The sequence below is a fragment of the Fukomys damarensis genome, unplaced genomic scaffold, assembly GCF_012274545.1.
Source record: "Fukomys damarensis isolate Sample0158 unplaced genomic scaffold, DMR_v1.0_HiC HiC_scaffold_10, whole genome shotgun sequence".
NCBI lineage: Eukaryota > Metazoa > Chordata > Mammalia > Rodentia > Bathyergidae > Fukomys > Fukomys damarensis.
In genome coordinates, this window is record NW_022900922.1 from 18,483,673 (window position 1) to 18,494,934 (window position 11,262).

Here is an 11,262-nt window from a genome sequence, read left to right on the forward strand (position 1 = left end):
AATAGCTGTATTCAGGGCCCAGTACTGAAGAAATAAAAAGTTGGTGGATCTTTCATGCAAATTATGTATGTGGCCAATAGATGTACTGAGCCATATCCAAGCGTGAAGAGAATTGTGATCTTGAATCCTGCACATTCTCTCAGGACTCTCACTGAGAGGGTCCTATAGATGTTTAATGGTTGTGTTTCTTCATTCATCATCAGCTTTAAACTCACCTGCAGTCCACTCTAGAACCTTTTGGTCCATGTACCTTTGCAGAAAGAAGCTAATGGGTATAACTAATAAATGCAAACTAGGGATACTTCTTAGAACAATGTGTAAAATAAAGGGGGTGGTGATTAGCTAGAGCCAGTATTTCTGGAAATTCAAATGAAAGGCTGACTTATGTTTCCCAGCACTCTTATGTTGAAATCCTAACCTTCAAGAGCCTTAGAATGTGACCGAATTTGGATATGGAGTCTTTAGAGAGATAGTAAGTTAAAATGAAGTCTTTGCGGGTATGACCAATCCTGTGTAGAATCCGAAAGGCAGACGGCTTTTCTGAAGGATCCATGCTTCCATGAGGGTGGGAGAGAGCTCTGGGCTGGCGTTATGTGTCTATAGGAGAGCTGGAAGGAGGAATGAGGGGACTTTTCTCAGAGTAATTCTCCCTATGGGAGGGGCCTTAAATGGATTTCCTCAGAAGAGGCCTGAGGCAAGGATTTGTGCACTGTCAAGGAAGCAAAACTGCTCCCAGGGTCATCAAGTAAGAGGTCAAAAAAGTGGGATGTCAGGCAATGTCCCTTTGAGTGAAGGCAGCTTCAGCTTGATTCCACAGGGAGCCTTGTAGTGTAAATAATGCCTCAGGAATGTGCCTGACTTAAAGCCAGAGCACTGGACTTCCTGTGGCACTGGTCAGTCACGTCGTAGGAGACAGTGGTGAACAGAGTGGGAACTGGAGAGTTGGGGTGGGGAGATAAATCCTCAGGCCCTCTGTTCTCCTCTAGCTCTGCCCCAGTTGCTTGAATGCAGCTTGTAAAGAAGGGTCATAGAGGTGACACACAAAAATCCAGGAATGACCAGGAACACATAGGGCAGAGGGAAGCGAGAAGATCTGACCCCACCACACCCCTATCAGGTAGTGAGGCTACTGGCTTCCATATGAAACTTGGGGCAGGGTTTCCACCCTACTCATTGTGTTCTGCTCATCCTGGTGGATTTCTGTAGAGGTAATATCCAGAATTTACCACTCTCATCTGAACAAGGGAAGAAGAAATCTATCTTAAAAAATAAGTGGTAATATTTATCTGGCTTATACTATGTGCCATGGACCTGTCTAGATACTGTGTCTTCGTCTTTTTTTATTCCCATGTGGGTGGGTTTTCTTGCTTATTTTAATAGCCCAGGAAAATGATTCTTGAAAAGTTAAAAACAGAACAGACCCACAGTGATTGAGCTATTAAGTGCAGAGCCAAGATTCACAATTAGGTCACAAATATCTACTATATATAAATAAAAACCAGGCAATCTTTTTTGAAGTGTAGTGACATTTTGAGTGAAGAAACCTTAAACTCAATTTTGAGGCCATCCCTGTGAAAGTTGTAAATCTTTACTAAGTTGGGAGACTGAAGTAACTCAGTGGGTGTGTTTGCAATGTGTATGCATTTAAAAATAATTATGTATCTCTAGTCAGTATTTTTATTAATTTCTCTTGTAGTGAATTATATTATTACCAATAAATATTGAGCAAGTCGGTTTCAGAGGTCAGATTCTAGAGAAAGGCCTGGAAAAAGACCTTTGGCATCTAGCATCTATACTTTTTGGTCACATCTACATCTTATCTGGAAGAAAAGAATCCTTCCAGGATAAAGTTCTGTTCCTAACTGGCCTGTGGCAGCTACATGATCCATCTGACATGTTTATCAACTCCAGTGAATTTGACCATGGTTGAAACCTCAGGCAAGTTTTTCTTCCTGCTGTGAAATAATTGTCTGGAGACAAGAGAATCCTCCAGGTGGCTAGTTAAATGCCTCCAGAAGGTTCGGGCATTGATGAATCCCTCTGAGGATTTCTGTAGTTGACAAGTGGCCTTATTGGTCAAAGAATCTCATTAATCAGATCCCTCAGAGTGGAACCTCCACAGTGGCATGTTTGTGAAGAAGGGGATCATAAAGCAGATGTGCGGCTGGCTCTCAGCATTCAGGGTGAAACTCTTCAGTGCAGAGAGCATCGCATTATACAAAACCTACACTGATATTTAAAATCATTTCTAACTTCTGTTTGTCAGCCTAACTAGGGACCATTGATTTTTTAGCATCTACCTTTTCTTTCACTCTTATGTCTCATACTCCTATATATTTCAGGCCAGGGCTAAAACAGGTCAAAATTAAGAAGCACAGCTTTCCAGGCTCTCACTTTTACATGAAAAATACACCTGAATCCCATACCACCCCTATGGTCCCCAGTGATTGCTCTTGAGTCTCAGGGAATGAACTCCACAGTCTGCACAGGTTTTATGTGGCTCCCTGTTCTGGGTCAAGCTACTTTTGGTGTTATTAACTTCGGAGGCCTCAATTGCTCATAAAGCCAGGTGCTGGCACCTGGGCACCATTCCCTCTGTGGGTCGTAGTGTCTTCTACCAGGCGCCACTGCCATGGTACTATGCTGGAGTTCTCTGGGCCCAGGGGACACTGCCAAGGTGACATGGCTCCCTGAAGCAAAGTCCCTCCTGCCTTCCCCTCCCCTCTCCAGAGTACATTTTACTGAAGTACCAAAGAAGGGCTGCTTGTGCCCTCTGCTTTCTAGAGTTTATTTCAAAATTTACTTCTAGCCGTGGCCAATTCTCCATGAATTCAGTTGGTAGGTATGATGCTACATTTAAGATTGTCCTCCCAAGGCCAAGTTTATTTTTCTTTCTCCCTCTCACCCAGGATGAGTTATTTTTCTTTTCTTTTTCAGGAGATACCTTGGTTTGTCATAAAAACAAATTCCTTTTAGGGCCACCTAGAAACTGTCAGCCATGCTCAGATGTGTGTGAGTCAATAAAATATGTATAGGTGGGACTCAAGTTAGGACCCTCCATTTCTTTCTTCGTATTCTTCTTGCACTTCTGTCCTCTCCCTTCTCATCTCTCTCCTTCCCCCTCCACAATGTTCATTATTCATGGAGCACCAACCACGTGTCAGGCACTGTTCTAAGCACTTTAGATAAAGCAGTAACAAAATCGAAAATATCTCACTTTCCTGGACATTCCAGAAAGCAACCAATGCTATGAGCAGGACACTTAATAGGGTGCTGTGTGAGAGTGACCAGAAGCTGGTCTACCTGGGGTGACAAGGAGGGCCTTTCTGATGAGGTCAATAACTGTTTAGCCAAGATGAATGACAAGAAAGACTTAGTTGTACAAAAACATGGCACTTGGGCCTTCCATGCAGAGAATATAGCAGTATTTATATCTTTATTTATATTGCATAGCAAAATCTTTTCTCTGAGAACTTCCCTAGATGTGAGAAGTAGGGTTTTACACTCAACCCACCCATGTTTGGCTTGTTGCATTCACTCAGATGTCACCTCTTGTGCAGGACCCCGTGTGTGACTGTTTCATAGGCCTTCAGCTGTGGGGATCTTCCATTGATCCCTCTTGGGCACAGTCATGTCCCAAGTCACCAAGCACTCTAATGGGACCTCTGGGCATATGGTTTTCAGGGTTTCTAGCCTCATCCCACAGGGAGGAGGGCTGCAGGGAAATCTCAGCCCAGGTGCAGAGGCATGACCAAAGAAAGGGTGCTGGGAAGCCCACAGCTCCCTTATTTCCAGGGAATTCCAGATTCTACGTTACTAAGCAATGACAGAATAAGAGTGGTGGGGACTTCTCTGTTCACCACAGGCATACCTGAGCCTGGGTGCAGGCAGGCTGTGATTGACTGGTGATGAAGTTAAATTTTTTTAAGGTTTTTAAGGTTTGGGGATGGGGTTATAAGCCTAAGGAATCTGGGGTGAAATGCTTGAGATTAAAGTTCCACAGATGGTAAGTGCAGCTATACAGATAATGACCATGTAACCCTATGATATACTTTTTAAAAAAAACTATTTCATACTTTCTGCTTCTTTAAAAAAATTATGCTTCCTTCTATTTCCTTGGGAGTTTTTTGGTATTTTTTCCAACTTTCTAATATTAAAGTCTTTTCCCTTATCTTTCTATTATCAGAAGTTGGCAAGTAATGGTTTGTGGGCCAAATGTGGCCCATTTTCTCCTTTTCTAAATAAAGTTTTATTGATATAAGATCATGACAATTTATTTATTGCTATCCTCTTGTTTTGTGCTACTGTAGTAGCAATCATATGGCTTACAAAGTCTAAAATAGTTTCTGCCAACCCTCTTACTGGAAGAGTTTACATGATGTTATCTACTAACATTGTTAAGATGTTCACTATAGTCTTTCTTCTACTGCTTCTGTCAACTTTTGGGAAAAGTGTTAAAAATCACTGTTTTGATTGTGGGGTTCTTCACTTGTCTTTGTAGTTTTGTCAATGTTTTATTACAAGTCTATGAGTATTAGATGAACATTAATGTAAAATTATAGTGTCTTCCTAATGAATTAAATTTGTAGCATTAGAAAAAGAGCCTGTCTTCTGCTAATGATCTGTTTTTGCCTTAAATTCTCTGTTAATGTAGGAATCCTAGAATTTTTCTTGGTTAGCACTTGTGTGTCATATCTTGATATATATTTTTATATCCTATTGTTTTGGTGTCTTTAATTTTGGAGACAAAAATTACATAAACAAAATTCACAATTTTAAAATGTCCATTGTAGTGAAATTTTTAGTCATTACACAATCAACAGTAATTCTAGAAAATATCCATCAACCTTAAAAGAAATCCTATCCCTTCCCATTTCTCCTTTCTTTTCTGCTAACCACTGGTTTTCTTTGTATAGATCTGGGTACTCAATATGTGACCTTTTGTGTGTGGCTTCCTTTATTTAGCATAATGTTTTCAAAGCTTATTCATGTTGTAGGACATAGCTACATTTCATTCTTTACGACTGAATAATATTCTGTACTGTGAACACACATTTGCGGCATAAGCATTCATCAGTCGATAGACATTTGGGTTGTTTCCGCATTTTTGCCATTGTAAATATTGGTTCTGTGAACAGTCATGTATAATTTATGTCCACATGTTCCACGTTATATGAGCATTTTACCCATTTTTTTGTGAACATGTTTTCAGTTATCTTGGGTATATGCTAGGCATTGAATTCCTGGGTTATAGGATACACTGCCTTCCGCTTTTTGAAGAACCAAAAACTTCCTAAAAGATTGCACTATTTTGCATCCTTAGCATTAATGTATTTGGGTTCTAATTTTTCCTCACCAAATGCTATTTTTGTTATTTTTCTGTTGCTTCCTCAAATGACTAAATCCTAGTGGATATGGCACAGGCAGGGGTGTGAAGGGTTAAAGTTGATTTCAGAGCTTGCTTACCTCCCAGGGTTTCTGATGTCACTTGGTTTCCAGCTTTTCTGAATTCTTTTCATTCTTTCTCATTGACAATGCATTTAAGATGATTAAAAGAAGAGAAACAAGCTGTACCTGATCTCCAAGATGACTGTAAACTGCATGTACTGCAAACATGTACTAATAAAAAACCTGAAAATAAAATGTATTTATTATTTTGGGAGTGGTCCAGGACACTTAGCTCACCATGTTGTTTGGAAGAGAGGTCTATACATCCTCTTTAAAAGACTCACAAAGGTGAAAACCGTATGTTTGTTTGTTTTTTGTTTTTGGTGCCAGGGATCAAACTCAGAACCTTGCACTTGTGAGGCAGGCACGGTGCCACTGAGGTAAATCCCTGGCCCCTAACCATATGCAGACACGTTCCATTGTAACTTTGAATTCAGTGCTCTGCACATCTCCGTGGCCATTCAGCATGACTCAAGGTGCACCCCTTCTTCCATCTTCCTTCATACCCACACCCTCTTTACCCCAGCCCCCCGCTGCATAAATATTGACTATTGGTTAGGGCTCTGTAGAGGCACAGCAGCAGCAAAAGATGCCCTGAAGCTGAACGGAGCTTGTGAACACAGGCTGGCTTCTTACCTCTTCCCCTTTCACGGTATCCACCTGCGAACCTAGGAACAGTTCTGCCATAATTGGGGTGGCCTTTGCCTCTCATGTGCTGGCCTGCATGTTTGGAAACACACCTGCAGATGCATCTAGATATGTGCTTTGCTACCCTGCCGGGGGTCTCTTCATCCAGTCCAGTTGACCTTTGAGAGTAACTGTCACCCTGACTTAACACCTACCTTCATTGTCACCCCCAGTGCGGGAGATCCAGGAAAAACAGTATTTTTCTTGTGTGCATCGGGTATAGAAACTCTCTGTGTGCTGTGCCTTCTCTCAACTTTCCTTCTCCCTGCCTCTCAACTTGCCATTTTAGTGTGGAGTTTGAAATCACTCTCCAGGTAACTGCAAAGTTTTTCCACTCATGTCAAATCTCTCAACAGAAAGTTACATTTTTTTCAAAGAAAATAGCAACTTACTGACATAAGGCATTAGTTAATTTAGAATTTAAAGATAAAGAGAGCTGTGAATTTCATTGGGATCCACTTTATGGGTTTCTTCAGGATCCATTTATGGCTTTATATTGAAGACTTTCTTGTTTTAGGAGATTGTGAGTACTTCACATTTTAAATGGAAATGAAGTAGTAAACTACTTTTTTATTATTCTTAGCTCCTTAGTTACATGGTGATTTATAGAACAAGCTCTATGATGATGTTGGGATGAGAAGAATGAGCGAAAGAAGAAACTTTATGTATTAGTCATTTTCCCATTACTAAATGCCTGACTTGTAACTTAAACAAAGAGAGATCTGCTCATGGTTTTCACAGTATTTAGTCTGTGATTGGCTCCAAAGCAGAGAGTATTGTGGAATGGCATGGTGGATGTATGTGCTCAATCCATGGCAGCTAGGAAGAAGGGGGTGGGGGAGGGAAGGAGAGATGAAGGGGAGGCAAGCAGGAGGGAAGAAGGGAAGGGAAAGGAAGAGGAGGAAAAGAAAGAGCAGGAGGAAGAGACAGGGACAGAACACTTCCAGGTCATGCTTCCTGTAATTTGCTTCTTCTGACAACCCCTTACTTCCAAACAACAGAGTTAGCTCTGAACTCATCAGTGGACTAAACCTCCAATGAGTACAGTGTCCCCATGATCCAGTCACCTCCCCAGATCCTCAGCTCTGAACATGAGACTTTTGGCGGACATTGTAGATCTAAACGATTACAATGAAATACAGGTAAACAAGTAGAACTTTCATGATTTGGTTTGTAGAGGAGATGAGGATGGTCCCTCTTACGGCCACCATTAAACAGTTTTGGGGATAGAATCTAGGGTCTTCTGCATGCTAGGCAAGTGCTGTATCACTGAGCCAACCTAGGTGTTTTAGTGTAGCTGGCTGAGGCAGGTAACCCAGTATGTGGATGTGAAAAAGAATTTACCAACTGAGTTAACTTGACCAGAGGTATTCCGGGCCTATCAGAAACAGTCTTATCATCCATGTATATATCCAAGAAACGTTCTTCTGTCCCTCTCCCTCCCTCCCTCCCTTCCTTTTCCTTCCTTTCTTGTACTGGGGATCAAACTCAGGTCCTTGTGCTTGTGAGACAGGAGGCGGGATCACTGAGCTAAATCCCCAGCTCTCCTATTTTCTTTCTAAAGCTAAGCAATTAGTTTTAGGGTCTCTTGGGTTTTTAAGTACGTTCTTATTTGCTGATCTAAAATTATGATTTTTCATACAAGAGGATTTTCTAGTTGTTAAAAGTTTTTCTCCTAATTTTAAACAATATTTTCCACTCATCCACAAATAAGTATTTGGGACTTAAGTTCCAACCTCTGTGCTGGACATTGGTAAGGTATTGATGATACAATAGACACAATCCTATTCCTCAGGGAGTTTATGCACATAACATATAATTCTACTAAGACCAAACATATAAATATACAAAACTTATAGTTAAACATATACAAAGATTTATAATTATTATTGGCAAAACTATATAGTATATGGGAAGTTGCTTCTAATCTGGGGAGTGGTACAGGACAGGGAAAAGGACATTGGGACTTCAAGCATCCACTGAGAGAGCCAAATGAGTGGTGACTAGGGCAAGCAGGGTTATCAAGAGTGTCCGAAGGGAAACTGAAAGAAGGAGCAGGTCAAGTCTAGACTTTGGAGAGCCAGGGGGAGGGGAATGCTAGAGAAGACAGAAATTAAGGCAATGGGGGCAGTGTGTTCAGGACTTTGTAATCAATGCTGACGCTACTGTATTTCTTCTTAGGAAATATGATCAGTCTTGAAAGAGTTTTAAACTAGAAAATGGTGAGTACATTTTTTTTTTTTCCTCAACAAGCCTTTCATCTTGGCTGTCTGTGGAGATTGGATACTAGGGAATCAGAACTTGAGATAGGGTGATCTTTTGGGGGATTGCACCCTGACTTTGTGAGGGGAAGATGAATTTGGAGATAAGCAAATGGATTCAAGCAACATTTGAGAAGTACAACCAACAGAACTTGGTGACGGGCTGAAGAACCTTTGTAAATTCAGGGCACGATGGTCTGGTTTATGCACAATGTTACATCAAAATAATCATTTGGGCAGGAAAATATAATCGAAAGCATCTAGAAATTATAGAAATTAGCTCAGCAGTTCTGTGGCCTGCCTTGTAAGTGCAAGGACCCAAGTTCAATTCCAGGTACCAAAAAAAAAAAAAAAAAAAAAGAAAGCATCTAGAGATTTACTCTTGAGGAAGCACCCAGTGCTTGGTGCTGTTATTTCTAATGAGCAGCACAATTTAAGTATTTTCTTTGGCCATTTCTCTTATTCTCAGTGCCTTCCACTCACTTAGGAAAGAGCTTAGAGACAAAATACTCTGTGAGCTCTCACACATTCTCTAGCTTTCATCCAAGAGAATCTCATTCCACCTCAGTTCTTTATGATCAGGGCTTAACTGATGTTTCTTAGAGCTTTCCTAAAATCCTCTTTTTGCTGACTGTCAGGATTCTGCTTGAGAGAGAGAAAAAAAAATCTCCTAAACTACTTTAGCAAGCAAAAGGAACAGGGAGAAATATTGAAAATATAGGATTATTTTTGTTGTTACTGTTGTCATTGGCTGCTTCGCTGACACAGTTGTATATATGAGGAAGAGAAATGTGTAGGTGTCAACTTTGAGCAAATGAATAGATGAGCCCACTGTGGAGAAGAGGAACACAGGAAAAGAGAGGTTTTGAGAAACCAGGAGAGAATTTGGATTCCAGGCCTCCTTCTAGCTGGTAGAGAAAAGCTGTCCAAGAGCAGGTATGCTAGGAGCCACCTGGTTCAGGGAGTCAACTTTTAAATGTTCAGAATTTTAGATGCTTCATTATTAAAAATTAAATCATATAGATGTACAGTTGAATACATTACACTGAAATCAAAGATAATATAATAAATATTCCAGACTGGTCCCTGCTTATCTTACATTTTACTATTATCCCTGCCTTTGAGATAATCTGTGTCTATAGTATCTATGTGGTTGAAATAACACACGATATCAGGCTGCTGTGCAGTTCTTACCTGCAGTGATACCAGACTGGAATAAATTATAGAAATTAGCAAATGCTATGTATCAATGAAGGCCTCTTCTCCTCTCTAAGAGCCAAATGTTAAATATTTATGACAACATCAGCTGCAAAAGGCAGCTCAAGAGACAAATTTGGGCTGGAGACACGGCGAGAGGCATCAGAATACGGATATGCATTGGTCTGTGGACTAGGGATAGGACCCCATGTCTAGGGCCCTGTGCTTGGCTTAATGTGCTGCTGTTGTTACCGGGAAATTCCTAATGACACAGGGGGGCTGGGGATTTAGCTCAGTGGGGCTCTGCTTCCTAATGACACAGGGTCCCATGCTTTTGTTGTGTGCTGGATTAGTACAGGTGCCAGGGAGATGTAGGTAGTTGGGGTACTGGTGCTTAGTCACTGTGCTACATTCCTCCAATTGTGCCTTCTGTCTTCATGAAACAGGCAATGTGGCACTTGAACAGCTGTTTTCCTCATCCGTCCTTCGACCTATGCCATCCCACCACCAGCTCATGGAATTTTCCTCTTCTATCATCATCTCTGTAGCCTCTGCTCTTTGATCTTGTTTTGAAAATTAGCTTCCATGGCATTAGCGTGTTCCACTGCTTTAGTAGGAAAATTCTCCCCAGATTGTAACACCTCTCACTCACACACACGTTGACATGGCATAGTGGTTGAGGAGGCTCTGGAGAAAAACAGAGTTGGACTGCACCCTCCTCTGGGACCTCGCAGAAAGATCTGGCTTCTCTACACTTCAGTGTCCTCGTCTGAGGAGAGAGCAGTATTAACTTCTGAGGGTTACTGTGAACATTAACTTGGATAATCTATGCTAAGTGCCTAACATAATCCCTGGAACATGGCGAAGTGTTTAGTCAAGCACAGATATTATTTGTGCTCGTGTATGATCAATTAGGAACACCTGGTCATCAAATATGGATACAACACATAGCAATGAGCTCTTAGGAGGACTAGAGAACCCTGCAGAAAGGAATTGCAAAATTTCAGGGTTACTGTATTTTTATTTTTATTTTTATTTTTGGGATACCAGGGATTGAACTCAGGACCGTGTGCTTAGAGGCAGGTGTGGTGCCACTGAGCGGCCCAAGATTTCAAGTTTTTGAGACAGCATTCCACTAAGTCACTAAATGCCCAGGCTGGGCTAAAACTTACCATCCTCCTGCCTCAGCCTCCCAGAATGCTGGGATTGCAGATGTACACCACCATGTGTTCTTCAACTTTTAAAAGACAGTTTCCCACAAAATGTGTGTCCCAGCCTGGACTGGACAAAGAGGCGCTTTACTGAGGTTCTTAATGCCTTCAAAATTCTCCCCTCTGCTAATCTGCACGGCCAGCCTGCTTGTGGGCTCTGGTGCACAGCCTCCTAATGAAGAAGCTTTCCCACTGGACAAACCTCTTCACAGCCCAGTGCCCAGGGCCCTGCGTGCGCCGGCCCCAGGGGGCGTCGCTGTGTGGCGGGACCTCAGGACTCTGTCCCGGGTGTGCCTCACTCTCGCGCCTGGCCGCACGGCTGAAGCTGTGTTCTGTCCCCGCGCAGCTGCGGTTACCGTGGAAACGGCGGGAAGTAACAACCAGGCTCCCCAGGGCTGAGCGCGGCCCGCGGAGGGGAGCAGACGGCGGAGGGACAGCCGGGTCACCACGGTGCCAAC

The 11,262-nt window shown here is 42.0% G+C and overlaps 1 long non-coding RNA gene across 1 annotated transcript; it reads left to right on the plus strand.

The window, feature by feature from the left end:
* The first annotated feature begins 1,958 nt into the window (after positions 1-1,958).
* Positions 1,959-11,256, plus strand: LOC104861485. The gene is made up of 3 exons (XR_780067.2): positions 1,959-4,006; positions 8,317-8,357; positions 11,151-11,256. It is a non-coding gene; the product is annotated as an uncharacterized LOC104861485 (long non-coding RNA).
* The last annotated feature ends 6 nt before the right edge of the window (positions 11,257-11,262 follow it).